At 39.7% G+C, this 14,212-nt stretch overlaps 1 protein-coding gene and 1 long non-coding RNA gene across 3 annotated transcripts in view; one reads left to right on the top strand and one right to left on the bottom strand.

The window, feature by feature from the left end:
- rtn4rl1b (reticulon 4 receptor-like 1b) overlaps positions 1-14,212 on the top strand; it is a 142,930-nt gene that overhangs the window by 29,580 nt on the left and 99,138 nt on the right. The window lies entirely within an intron of this gene.
- Positions 7,936-11,185, bottom strand: LOC130210674 (uncharacterized). 2 transcript variants are annotated; one of them, XR_008834841.1, is made up of 5 exons: positions 11,028-11,185; positions 10,065-10,123; positions 9,662-9,993; positions 9,340-9,524; positions 7,936-8,525 (listed from the first exon to the last, which is right to left on the bottom strand). It is a non-coding gene; the product is annotated as an uncharacterized LOC130210674 (long non-coding RNA). The 2 variants fall into 2 exon arrangements; XR_008834840.1 differs by having other exon boundaries at positions 9,662-10,123.

Raw genomic sequence — 14,212 nt, 5'->3', positions numbered from 1 at the left:
CTGCACCTGGCAAAGTAATTCTTGGTCCTGTGAAATCCATCACTGACATTGCCTGAGGTTACTTTGTGCTGCTGTGCAGGTAAATGCTGAAGAAAATCAAAACAGATTGTGACAAGAAATTGTGCCCAGTAAGACATTGAGGACTAGGTTTACGGTGCAGAGTTTGCAGAGTGTGCAGCAGTGGGTGTGCTTTGTCTGACACTTCCAATCCGCTTTCCTTGGGAATCTAAAAAAATCAAATTAAAATGAATCCTTTCGAATTGAAAAAGAGAAAGGATAACGTGGATGCTGATTCAAGGAGAGAGCGAGTGCTGCACAGAGGGAAGATAGAGCAAGGACAGCGAGAGATGAGACATATTGAAGATAGATGTGCAAGCCATGAAACAAGAACAAAAGGCAACCACAACAAAATGAGCAAAGTAAATACAGGGCTCCCAAGTTTTGAAGACAGGCAAGAGTGAGATTTCCATCAGCACCCCCCCCCCCCCCCCCACCCCGCAGAATGACATTTTCGGATATCAGTCAGTCGCGCGCAATTCCAGGATGCTTTATTTTCATTGGTTGCTGGATTAAATCTTACCCAGATACAACAGATACGGTTTTTTTTCTTCTGAGTGGCTATTGTGTAGCCCATTTCTTTTTTCTGATTGGCTGATAAGTGGCTCCTCACAGCAGAACTCCAGGGGAGCGCTTGATTCCTCCACGGTGAGGGCAGCGCGGCCAGCTCATGTTTGCGCCCTGCGGCACATTAAAACATTAAATAGCCGAGAGTTGTTTTTCAGCGTGAGAAATACGATGTGTGGCGGGAGTGCGTGACTTAAGACCGAAATGCGTGAGTCTCAATGCGTGACACTTGAGAGCCCTGTAAATAAATAGTCACATAATGAATCTCCTTTTGGGTTTCAAATGGTTGACCTGCTCCTGAATTAACCTCCTTCAGCGTTGACGCTGCGCTAATCTCTTTTCCTCTCTGACATTGATGCTGCTGCTGCTGAATATAGGACACTGGGCTTTGGGATTGAGTCCTTTACTCCTTCACCTCTGTGCCAGAGCCTCTTTCCTGACAAAGTAATTGAACAGATAAACTGTCTCATCTGCAGTGGGTAAGCAGGTAGACAAGAGTTATCGGCAGGCATCTGTGCATTGACCTACATGCTAGGTAGCACCATATTTAATGAAAGGTAGGCTAGCCTAAAAGCTCGGTAGCCTAGCAGCATATTGAGCAGTCCATTGGCTGTGAGCTGCACATGTTTGTTCAGACAGCACAAAGCAACTGTTTACCTCCTGTAAATCACCCAAACCTGACTGTTCATTCAGCCCTTGTAGCTACAGACATTAGCTGGAGCTAACTAGCAACAAATGCACCAACCTTGCACGTGTTTTCTGTACTGTGTGCTGTAATTGCTCAGCTTCTGACTCATCTCAAAATGTACCGGTGGTCTTCAGTTCTTTTGGTTATTTTCCTCAAGGAAGTGTAGCTAATTCACACCTCCCGGTACACGTTTGCATATTTAAAGCATATATATTTCCCTATCTCTAAAAAATGCTTCACATTTACTCTGAAAATACCCTATCATCTTAGAAACCCCAAAAAGTACCCATGTACACAACTTGATGTCAACTGTTTTACCATTCAGGAACCTTTGCATGTTGAAATATCTGCCCAGTTATTACGTAATTTGGCACCAGTTCAACACACCAATTGGACTTTAACGAAAGGACAAATGACAAATGATGTAACAAATTATTGCAATAAAAGCATATCACACTGAATTGTTTTTAGCTATTTTTGAAACTTTACCTTGGTAACCTTGCCTTCTTGGAAAGTAGTGTGCAGCAGTTGTTGGGATGCTTGGGAAGTGTAAGGAACTGCTGGATTGAGAATTTAAGATTAACTGTGTGTGTGTGGTGGGGGGGGGGGGGGGGCATCTTCTTATACTTACTCTGAGGATAGATCTATCCATTCGCAAACCCTGTGGGACATTCAACATGACAAAAGTGCTTCAGGACTCACTTCCCCAAAATCAATGTTCCTTTAAAGAAGAGTGGTGTGGCCTATGCATGACAGTGTGTGTGGATAGGGGAGTGAAGCCAGTCACGTCATTGGGTTATGAAGGGAGAGAAACAGAGGAGCAGCATCAGTGAGAGGTGAGAGAAAGCCCTTTCATCTCTTTCTGACGTCTTCAAAGACAATGAGCCTCACCCACTGCACTCTGTGTTGACATTAACACGCCGCGCACGCACACTAAGCCAAACATCTAAAAGCACAGACACGGAACAGACACACACACACACACACACAAACACACACACACACACACCACCTCTCACAAGCCTTATGTGCGAGTAAATGTCAAGGAGGACACTATTGATAACCTTAAAATGTGTTCGCAGCGTTGCTCCTCTGCCCCTAGTGTACGCTCACACAAGTACATGTGAGCAGTCAAGTGTACTTTATACACCCCGAGGAAGAAGAAGATTTCAAACGTACATGTCAGACTCTCTCTTCTTGGCCCTGTCGCTCCATTGCCGACTTTACTGATGGGAGAGTACATCAAAAGGGGAAATGTTTTGAGACGAACACAGGATGTGGGCGGGTGGCAACGCAAGATCCAGCTTGAGGATGATTTGACAGACAGAGGAATAATTATATCATTGTCATATTGCCCTTTTTATTGTTTTCATTTGTACTAAAACAACATCATATTAGATCCCCTTGCTTTCTTGACACAGACAGTTTTTCAAGCTGATGCAGTCATGCAGCACATTACTTAGACATAGACTCACATCTCAAAGTCACTTGTAGTCTGCCAGATGAACTGTGGTGGGTTTGGGCTTGAATGTGGGTGGGAAATTTAAAAAAAATCAGTGAATCTGGTTTTAAGCAGCAATGACTGATTTATTGATGAGTGCAGCTTTTAGCTTTATTCACATCGTGTAGGTGGTAGTGGTGATGATTAAAACATGGATCAAAAGCCTGTCGGCGCAGCTTTGACAGCGCCAGATATCTTTGCGATCCACAAGCACAGTTTCAGCTAATTGTCATGTATTCTCCGTGAAGAGAAAGAATTCCGTCTGTCTTTTTAAGACAAGCCTTCTGCAAACGGACCAATTATAGCATGATAACATATTAAAAGGAATGCATCACATCATAAACGTATATATCACAAATCCAATTTGGAGCCGCTACATCAGATAATACAGATGTATCAGTGCGTTCAAGTGGACTTGTTGACACCCTTTCTCGTGGCTGCACATGTGTCTGTTCATCTGTGCTGGAGGCTCCGTGCAGTTAGCAGTGTCCTATGCTTGTTATCATGAGCAAAATGTCTTCTTTGTATCTCTCTCTCTTTCTTTGACTCTATCTCCCTCACTCCCTCTGTCTTGCCCTCTACTGCTGTGAGTGAAATGCTGCGGGGCACAGGGTGTCCATATGTTTGACTGTGTGTACTATATATCTTCTGAGGAGATGGATACAGCATTTGACAGGCTGGGATGAAGTGGTGGTGGGACTGGTGGTGCTGGTGGTGGTCTGATGATGGTGTGATGGACAGGGAGGAGGAGAGTGGGTGACAGAACAGCTTGATTCCTAAAAAGGGCAAAGGCAGCATTTGTTGTTTGTTTTTTCCTGCAGTAATGATAAAGAAGATAATTAAACTGTAGGCAGTTGACTTACTGTAAAGGGACTTTTTGTTTATACTTCTAATCATTGGCAAAGTATTACATTAAAGTTTCCACTTTTATAACCATAAACATTTTTTTTTGTGTACCCTACTGTGTCTAATCAATGTGATTTAATTTAGGGAGAGGCAGTTAGATGACGAAAGGAGAATGTTTATTGTTAATAGATATTATGCAGTGATGAAGTCTCAGAGTGGAGATTTGTAATTGAGGGCCGACTGACCCGATCAACAACGAGATAGAAAACAAAAGGCCAAACCAGGGGACTAGTATGCAAACTATACTTATTTTTCTGTATATCATCTTACAAACCTCTTTATATTGAACAGATGTGTGCCAAAGACCTCGAACACATGCCTGAGATTATATTTGGAAAGGTATAACTGAAACTTCTAAAAACCCAACCATCAACAGATCCATCTAAATGTTTTACATCGAACCTACTATACACCGAGCAAAAGTTTCTTCATGAAAATAATCCCATCACAAATATGTACACTTTATATTTTGTGGGGTCTTTCATGCACTTTTTATTTTGGAAAATGGTTTCTTTTCTTTTAACAAAGATACTGGATTATGTAATTCCATGCAATCCTGCTGTGATGATTGTAAATGATTTTTTCGCACTGGATTTATCACAAACACAAAAATGCACTTCATTAATCCGCCTGACCACCGCAAAAAAAATGCTAGCCATACACGCTGGAGTCCCCCGCACACCCTTACGAAACCCCAGTGGTTAGCAGCTACCTTGATGTACTGAATATGTAACTATCAATATCCAGAATACATAGTGCTAAAGAAAAAAAAATCTTATCCTGATCCACAGTTTTCGGCAAAATGTAACAATATATATAATTGTATCCTAATATAATACATTCCCTTATATACTATCTGGAGATATATGAGGGGGGTGGGGGGTGGGTGTCCCCAACAGTGGGAGGGAGGTAAATTAACAGTATTTACAGGACTGTCTCAGAAAATTAGAATATTGTGATGAAGTTCTTTATTTTCTGTAATGCAATTAAAAAAACAAAAATGTCATGCATTCTGGATTCATTACAAATCAACTGAAATATTGCAAGCCTTTTATTCTGATTTATTGCTGATTATGGCTTACAGCTTAAGAAAACTCAAATATCCTATCTCTAAATATTAGAATATCATGAAAAAGTATACTAGTAGGGTATTAAACAAATCACTTGAATTGTCTAATTAACTCAAACACCTGCAAGGGTTTCCTGAGCCTTGACAAACACTCAGCTGTTATAAATCTTTTTTTTTACTTGGTCTGAGGAAATATTAAAATTTTATGAGATAGGATTTTAGAGTTTTCTTAAACTGTAAGCCATAATCAGCAATATTAAAAGAATAAAAGGCTTGCAATATTTCAGTTGATTTGTAATGAATCCAGAATGCATGACATTTTTGTTTTTTTAATTGCATTACAGAAAATAAAGAACTTTATCACAATATTCTAATTTTCTGAGACAGTCCTGTATGTGTGTGTATGTATGAGGAGATGCAGGTATGTGCATACATACATGCTAATATGTGTGCAGGTTTTTGCATGTCTACCCATATTTATATATACCGGTATATTTTGTCTTTTTTTTTCTTTTTCTTCTTTTTTTTCTTTCTTTAAAAAAAAAAATGTTTTTTGTCTGTGTATCTTTGTGTACATCTTTTCTTTTTCATGTGCACATCTCGAAAACCAATAAAAGATTTGATTACAAAAAAAAGATGCCACTCTGTTTACAAAAGACCATCCCAACTTCTCAAATATGATACAATGGTTAGTCAACAATTATTCACCTGCATGAATCGCAGTGCTCTGTGGTCATGCTATATATTAATACCATAGTCAAGTGCAGACATTTTTGTAAAGTGAACACATTTTGTGACTTGCAGAATATTTACATGACTTTATCTATAAAAAATCCACATTTGACCTTTAATGTTCTAATCAGGCGTTCCAGGTGAGTGATCAGTAGACATACACAGCATTATTCTTGGGGCAGAGTTCAAGGCAACATTTGCTTTTGAGGCATTCATCGGTGTATTGACCAAGACTTTTTTCTAATGAGTTGTGTAAGAGCTTCCCAGCTGCACTGAGGTGTGCCTGCGGCTGTTGGGCACATGCCAGCTCTCTGTGGCTGGTGTGTGTGTGTGAGTCTGTGGTAACAAGGTGACAGCGATGGTACCTGGGTGAGCAACGAGGCGCAGGCAGGCCATCTGTAGTGAATACTGTGTTACCGCTCAAAGGTTGAACGCAGAGAGAAATGTAAACCACAGGGCTGCTTTTATTTCTTTGGCCTAAATGACCTGCACTATCTCCTCTTATATAACTCTCCATACCACACCGAGGATGGGACCATTTGTCCAGGTGATCCTGTATCCTATTGGCATCTCTGGCTCCACGGAGACAAACTCAATTCAAACGCTCAAAACGGAGTCAGAGATATTCTCGGCTTACATAAAAGGGCCAATGGCTTATTTAGACCAGGCAGCGCTAAAGAATATAGTAGTGTTTCCCAAAGTGTGATATAACCCAATCATTGTTCCCCGGAGAAAAAAATATCGTCTCCAAATTAGAAAACTACACTTGAAATAGACTTATTATTTACAATATTATAATATATATATTACCTACAATATTTCGTCCACAGTCCATGATGTAGATTCACAGACGCACAACATGATATTGATACATGAATGTGATAACCAAGAGACATTCATTCTTAGATGTCACTGTCATTGTAATCAATGCTGAGCAAGTTTTCTCCCAGTGTAATAATCTCGGATATCTGTAATTGCTGATGTTAATGAACAGTGATGCTTGGGATCAGAGGGTTCACTATATTGTATTTGTAAGGAGTTTAATGGTTGTAAATAACACTGTGGACATTTCAGGGAGAGAGAGGAAGGGAGAGAGAGAGGGGGAGAGATGAGATGAGGTGATTCTCTCCTCTACAGGAATGCCAGGAGGTTAGCAGGAAGAGGCGGGTGCTGAAGATAGAGTGCCGCCATCAAAGCACAGATCTGTGACTACTGTTGTCACAAGCAGGGTACCAACACCTTTCATCTGCCCATGATTTATATCCCACATGTACTCTGCCCTGGCTAAGTCTATTTGCTGTGCAACTCATCCGTACCAGCCATGTCAGACAAGAGAGACTTCAAACGGGAGAAACGCAAATGCAGTTTTATCAGCCTCCAGCAACCCACCGCCGATCCTACGGTTGTCCCTGTTACCCCAAGCAGAACAACGACGGAACACAAGCGTCTCACAGCTAATGTGTTTGTTCAGTAAATCAGAACCGAGCAAACCAAATAGCATACAATGCAGCATAACAATAGATTTAACGATAGCTCCAGGTCAGCTCTTGTGCCCAGATACTTTTAGCTGGCACAACAAAATCCTCGTCGAGATCGAATGGGAAATTCAGGTTTATTACAAATTTCAAACCTTAGTCTGTGTAGCTAAGTGTGTGACATATATTTCTCATTACCACTTTGAATACACTGCAAAAACTCGGCCTCAAAAAACAAGAAAAAAAAGTAATAAAATGAGGGAATATTACTTGAAATAAGCCAAATTATCTGCCAACAGAACAGGAAAATTTGACTTGCCAAGGTTTCTTAAAACAAGTAAAAGTATCTAGCCTTGAAGAACCCACAAATATCTTTAAACTAGTGTAGCCAGATGAAAAACAAGTAAATTTGTCTTGATACAATGAAACAATTTAAGAATTATTTTCTTAATATGTAGGAAAATGTGCTTAAATTCAGCAAATACAAGTACCATCATCTTGCAATAAGGATATATGTTAGGCAATATATCTTAAAATAAGTAATGTTACACTAAAAACAAGTACATTCGTCTTGATACAATGAAAAATGTAAGAATTATTTTCTCAATATGTAGGCAAATGTGCTTAAAATCGGGAAATGAAAGTACCATCATCTTGCAATAAGGCTATATGTTAGGCAATACATCTTAAAATAAGTAATTTTACACTAAAACAAGTACATTTGTCTTGATACAATGACAAATTTAAGAATTGTTTTCTCAATATGTAGGAAAGTTTCCTTAAATTTAGCATCCAATGCTCATGCAATATTCTTGGAATATCATGAAATTTACAGAGAAAAATACCATAATATGCTTAAAATCAGTAATTTGACAATGTATATCATACTAGAAATGTGTAGTTCTTCTGTAAACCCAATGAAAAACACAGTACAACTGTATAATATATTATGGTACTTTATTGAAAAGTTCCAATTAACGGTGAACATACAAGACATGACAGTAAGTTTTGTAAAAACAACAGTTATACTGTAAACTTTATTACAGTTACGGTATTTTATTACAAAGTTCAAAGGATGTTGCTGGCAACTAAAGTCACCAGAATTCCTTTGCAAAAACATGGTACAGTGTATAACAATAGGTTGGCATAGATTTTACAGTCAACATTTGATTCTTGTAAATTACAAATGGAAATATCTTAATAACACCTTTTGGAAAACAAGATACAAACCATCGTTGATGAAAACCTTAAGAAACTAACATTCTGTGAAAAACAGGTTGAACTGATCCACTCACATGTGTTGTATACTCACAAAGCATTGTTGAGATCTTGAAGAAACAGGATGTGGACATGAAGGATATCCCATGAATAAGCAAAAGATTAGCCACTTGCCCAGAGTTGATGAAGAGCAATGAGTCGATGTGTCCAGACTTGACTGAAGAGGGCACCCAGCATGGTAGAGTCTCACACGGACACAAAGTTCAGGAAGTTCTTCTTGAAAACTCGTATGTTGATATCAGGTGATCCTCTCTGCAGCCAAAAAAACAAAGCAAAGGCAAAGTTAGATTGATGCAGTGCTTGAGCATGATGCTGAAACAGATACACATTCACTGCCTTCTGGTAAACTGAGCTCCAATGATAAAGTCACCTTTATAGTTAAACAATATTAATAAGTCAGGTTCAATGTTGAATAAGGACATATTTTAGCATAAAGGCATCATTACAATGTGTTACATGTCTGTAATCTTGCAGCCTACAGATGAGTCCACTCAGGCAATCAAGACCATCATCACGTTTCACGTGGTTCGGGTTTCCAACCAGGGTAACAGCCCATCCAATTAATTCCATCATTTAAAAACATGTTTGTATTTTTTTAAGATACACTAACATAAAACCTTTTGATGTACCCCTATAAGCAATAACACAATTTTTATTGCAAAAAAAGGATAAACTAGATTACAGTCGAGCCTGTTGTGGATTTGTATAACTGAAATACTCAGTGTACAATAGCTGATATATCTTCCTCCGCCTTACATTTAAATTGTTTTAATGAGACCCAGTCCAATTGCAAACAATGCCCTCCTGCATTTATCACTACATTTATAGTACATGTCACCTGTGTGCAAAGACAGAGTTGCAAACCTATTTAGGGTGGATTTGGGAAAGATAGTACACATGACGATATGCCATAGAATTAATGAAATGTTTCTGCTATACGTGGAACTAAATTTAAGGGGGATATCAATTCAAACCACAAGAAAATTAATTGAGGATGATCAATTGAGGGAAGTTTGAGTTGTGCTTGCACCTATCATTTGCTATACTGAACTACATCACTGCTTACCTCGATTTAGCCTCGACAAGACTGGTGTCTGAGTCATTAGGTCCAGACTGAAGACAGGTGGGGACCGAATCTCCTGCAGACATGCCATGATGTTCAAGAAACTGGAACTTAAGGCAGGCGTAGTCATCATTACTGCTTGAAGACTCACAGGTCAATCGGTTGTCTGTGGGCTGACATGATTCTCTCTACAGCCAGAAAAAAGACAATTGAAAAGATTAACAATAATATAACTTTAAATAGCATTTACAACATGACAAAGTGGTTACAACAATAACAATTTATTCTGTTGTTAAATTAACACACTGAACTTAAAACCACTTACCACCGTTTATCCTTGACAACTTGTATCCGATCATGGGTCACACTAGTGGAACAGCAAAGAAGGTGTTGCGGTTCATGCTGGTAGTCGTAGTCACACCGAAAAAGAAAGAGTAAGGAGATAAAGGACAAGGGGAAGACGTATATCCTCTTCAGTAAAACCAAAATCATCTCAAGCATCAACTTTTGCTCTTTTCAATGCCAAGGTTGTAAATCAAAATGAAAAGGCTAGATTCACACTCAAGTGCCCCATGTTGTCGTCATCATAGCGGCCAAGGTTTGATTTCCGGTGGGCCCTTTGCTGCAGATCCTCCCCTGTGGTGCTTGTGTGCGTCTCTAACACAAATAAAGAAAAAACATCTTAAAAAATGTCATGCTTCTTGCATTTAAATGGATTATAATCTCACCGTGTTGCTGGGTGTCATTAAGGTCACGAAGTTGTTCCATCCAAATTGTATGACAATGTCTGAAAGGTGGCAGGAGAAAATAATTAGCATTTTACGATAAACTAAATGTTCTTAATTATCTGTATATAAATGTAAACATCGACTCAAAAGACAATCTTTGGTGACGTCCTCATCTGATAATGTGGACGGTAAATGAAGATTTGAACATGAAACCATCCCCTCACTGGACAGCTCACGGCGCTTCTGAGGAGCTGTGAGCTGTCATGTCCGCCACAGCGCAGTTATAAGCGTCATGTTAACAACAGTCACGTGAACAGAGTCCCGACCACGTCAACAGCATCAAGTTAAGAGCGTCACGTTAACAGCAGTCCCGACAGCATATGCTACAGCGCAGTTTAAAGCGGTCACGTGAACAGTCCCGACGTCACGTGAACAGACCTGTACAATAACGTGTCTGGTCACGTGACTGTCCGGACTGACCGCTCCGGTATATGTGAGCTTGTCTACACATGTCTGCGTGGAACCAGTTTCAAAGCACTTCAATAAAATGGTCGTTATTAGATGCAGTGTGTAGCACGTGACCCCTCAGGTGTCTTAACCCACCTGCCACAGTAATGAACCTATAATACGAAAGTTAGCTACACATTGCCTGAGCTAACATGTGTAAAGTAAGCTAATGTTGGCTCCTTCAACACAGAAACCGACAACCTACGTTACATCGACGATGTTAAAGAAACGTGAAGACACTTAACCATCAGATAGCTAAGTTAACTTACTCTTGACGTCCAAGGCGACACAGAAATGCAGAACACCATGCCTCGAATTCAAAAGTAGCTACCCGCTAGCTCACACGAGGCTAGCTCAACCCCTCACCAGAGAGCCGAGTAGAAACCTCAGTGTCACTAACGTTGCCCGTTCAATACAACGTTACTCTCTGAAATTAAATTAAGTTGGCATTCTTACCTCAAGAAGAGCTGTCATGTCAGGAGGCTGTTGTTCAATCTGTGGCGTTTCGTGAAGCAGGAGAGAGCAGCGCGCCGCTCAAACTGCGGAATAGTGGCGCGAAACCGGGTTCAACAGTTCAATCTGTGATCGTTGCTTTCTGATCACTGCACCTGGCCTCGCCTTTGAACTCTCTCTCTCTCTCTCTCTCTCTCTCTCTCTCTCTCTCTCTCTCTCTGTGTTCTCTTGTCTGTCTCTGGCTGACTGTGCTGATTTCTTCTCTAGTAACTAGATTATTTGAAGAATACAATACAATAAAATAAAATCGCAGGACAGGACATATTACATTTAAGAATTTAAATAATAAAGGACATTTAAAAAATAATAAAAATGAAAGTAAATACAGTGTATCTAAGTGTATATTAAGTGAAAGCGGTGTAATGTTCATTGATGTTGTTCAATTTGAGGAGGATCTGGCCAGAGGTGATTTATTGTAAAGTCTAATAGTTGCCAGGAATGTTCTCCTGTAACTGGAAGGTTCTCCTGTATCTGGAAGGTTCTCCTGTATCATGAAGGTTCTCCTGTATCAGGAATGTTATCCTCTATCAGGAAGGTTCTCCTGTATCAGGAATGTTCTCCTGTCTGTCCTTGTGAAGCGGAGCTGAAGCAGTCTGTTGAAGAACGTGCTCCGCTGTCCCTGCAGTAGGTGGTGGAGAGGGTGGTCCATGTTCTCCAATATGGACAAACATTTCTTCATGTCCTCCTCTCCACCTGTTCCGGATAGTCCTCTTTGCCAATGATGGAGCTGGCCTTCCACACCAGTTTAGTGAGTCGGTTGGTTTTCTCCAGTTACAATGCTGCTCCCCCAGCAGAGTACGGAGAAGTTCAGAGCACTGGTCCAACAGCCTGGTAGAACATCACCAACATCTCAGAGCACTGGTCCAACAGACTCGTAGAACATCATAATTGAGATTTTTCATATATTACAAACACTTGAGGACTTCCTTGAAAACCTTCAAAGGAGTGCATTTGTTTTCTTCTCGTTTTTTAAACCGCGACCAAGCAGGGATGCTAAGTGCTAGATATTGCCAGCCTACATGGTTGGGCCCCATTTGGGAGGGGCTACAACCTGGAAAAGAAAGCTAAGATCTGACATGTTTAGAAAAAAAGAAGCTAAAATCAGCCCAAACTCTTAACAGGGTCTCAGATTTACAAAGCCACACACCCTCTTCAAGTCCTGGATTTCAGACAGCCAATTAACTTGTGTGGGTGTTTTGGGGGAAATTTCACCACTTCATCTCATTGTAGGCCCTGTCTTGAGTGTTTGTGTTCAATTTTGGATATCCAGGACTAATATTTAGGAGATTATGACCATTTTTGCACTTATCAAAAAATATGCGAATATAAGAGAATAAGGCCCAATTTGACCATTTGGACCTTTTTTGGGGGCCCTTAAATTGCAGCTATCAGTCCCAAACTTTAGGGTATTCATATTCAGATGTCCCTCATCCACATCTCTAAGTTGCTTGAAAGTACGAAAAATTAACTAAAAGACTGGTTTTAAGGATTTTCCTCTTGTGAAGGTTTTGGAGGCGATTTCACCCCATGACCTCAACGTATTATATTTAGGTAAATATTATATGTAAGGTTAATTTGAAAGACAATTAGGAGGTTACGGGTCAGTTGGCTGAGTAGTGTGTGTGTGTGTGTGTGTGTGTGTGTGTGTATGCATGTGTTTAAAAAGATGTTAGTGTCAGAATTTATTTTAATTTATTCATTATCATTTCTGATTACAAATATTTGACACAGTGCTGTCGTTGATGTACATTTTATGAATACATAAAAGTACACTTGTTCTCTGATCTTGAGAATTCACATTTATCTTTTATTGAAGAGGGAATCTATGACAGATCTGCTCACTGATGTCATCGAAGGTAAAGGCGCCAAAGTACTGGATGGTAATATGTCAGAATTTGGACTGGTGAAAAACATATTTCCTTTTGATTCCAACGTACAAGTAAAATACCATCTTGGAGATAGAATAGAATTGCACAACAGTTCAAATGACTCAGTGTTTTCCCCAGATATGTCTATTATATACAATTGTGTTCTGTATTTGGTCTAGGAATACATAATTGCTCCGCTGTGTTTTAATATTGACACCAAAACAAAAAACTCCATTGAGTTTTTATCTGTTTTTAATTTGTAAATAGATGGAAAGGATGGGAAGCTTGAAATAAGAAAGTCTGACTAACAAAGCAGTTCTGTACTTGTCAGTGTTGACCAAACAGCCTTATGATTATGTCAATTCTTGTTTCAAGCATTAACTTGCTCAAAACAAGTAATAACATCTCATTAACAAGTTTTAAGACCTTATTAGGATAATTAAGGACTAAAACACTTAAAACAAGTGAAATGCTCCAACATGAAAACTGCCTTGTAAGAAGAAATATCTTGTCAGTCAAAAAACAAGCATAGATTGCCTTAATTTGAGATATTTCATCTTACTTAGATTTTTATTTTTGCAGTGTACTGTTATTACTTTCTGGGCCTTCTGAGAGGCTGGCACAGGAGTGTGTGCACACAGCAGGCAGCACGAGCAGCTTCACTCAAATACATGTTCGCTCTCGTCTTCCCTCTTTGGCATGCAACATTGTTAATATCCCACTGAGGAGTAAAGTAACTTCGTGCTCCACGGGTGTTGATGTCGAGAAGCCAGAACTGGTCTTGTAAAGCTCAAGGAGGTCTGGAGTAAATCTCACAGCAAAATGTGCAAGAGTACGAGACCTCAGGTACTTTACTTTAAACCTCAGACAGCTTCTCGATTGGCTGTTAGTACAACATGTTATCCTCGGGTAACGGCACCTCTAGTTGGGCACAAACACATTCAACAGAACATAAATAGTTGAGATTTAAACATTCCACTCTGTCTACACAGTTTTAAACCTACTTGTGTTTGAAAGCCCAGGACTTGCAATATTACATTATAGCATCCCTGCTACTGCATCCATATGCATTAATGATGAGCTCAACCCTCTGTGGACTCTGTTCTTGCATGTGTTTTACCCTCTTCTCATGACAAACTAGTTGCTGCTGCTTATTTTGTGAAGACACATACAGTACTCATCTACTTGGAAAGCAGCATCCTCCATCCTATTCCTTAATGATCGTATCCCCCCTAATAAGCATGGGTAAGCCCTGCTCAT

The sequence above is a fragment of the Pseudoliparis swirei genome, chromosome 20 (genome assembly GCF_029220125.1).
Source record: "Pseudoliparis swirei isolate HS2019 ecotype Mariana Trench chromosome 20, NWPU_hadal_v1, whole genome shotgun sequence".
NCBI lineage: Eukaryota > Metazoa > Chordata > Actinopteri > Perciformes > Liparidae > Pseudoliparis > Pseudoliparis swirei.
This window is presented reverse-complemented; position numbering and strand designations above follow the sequence as displayed.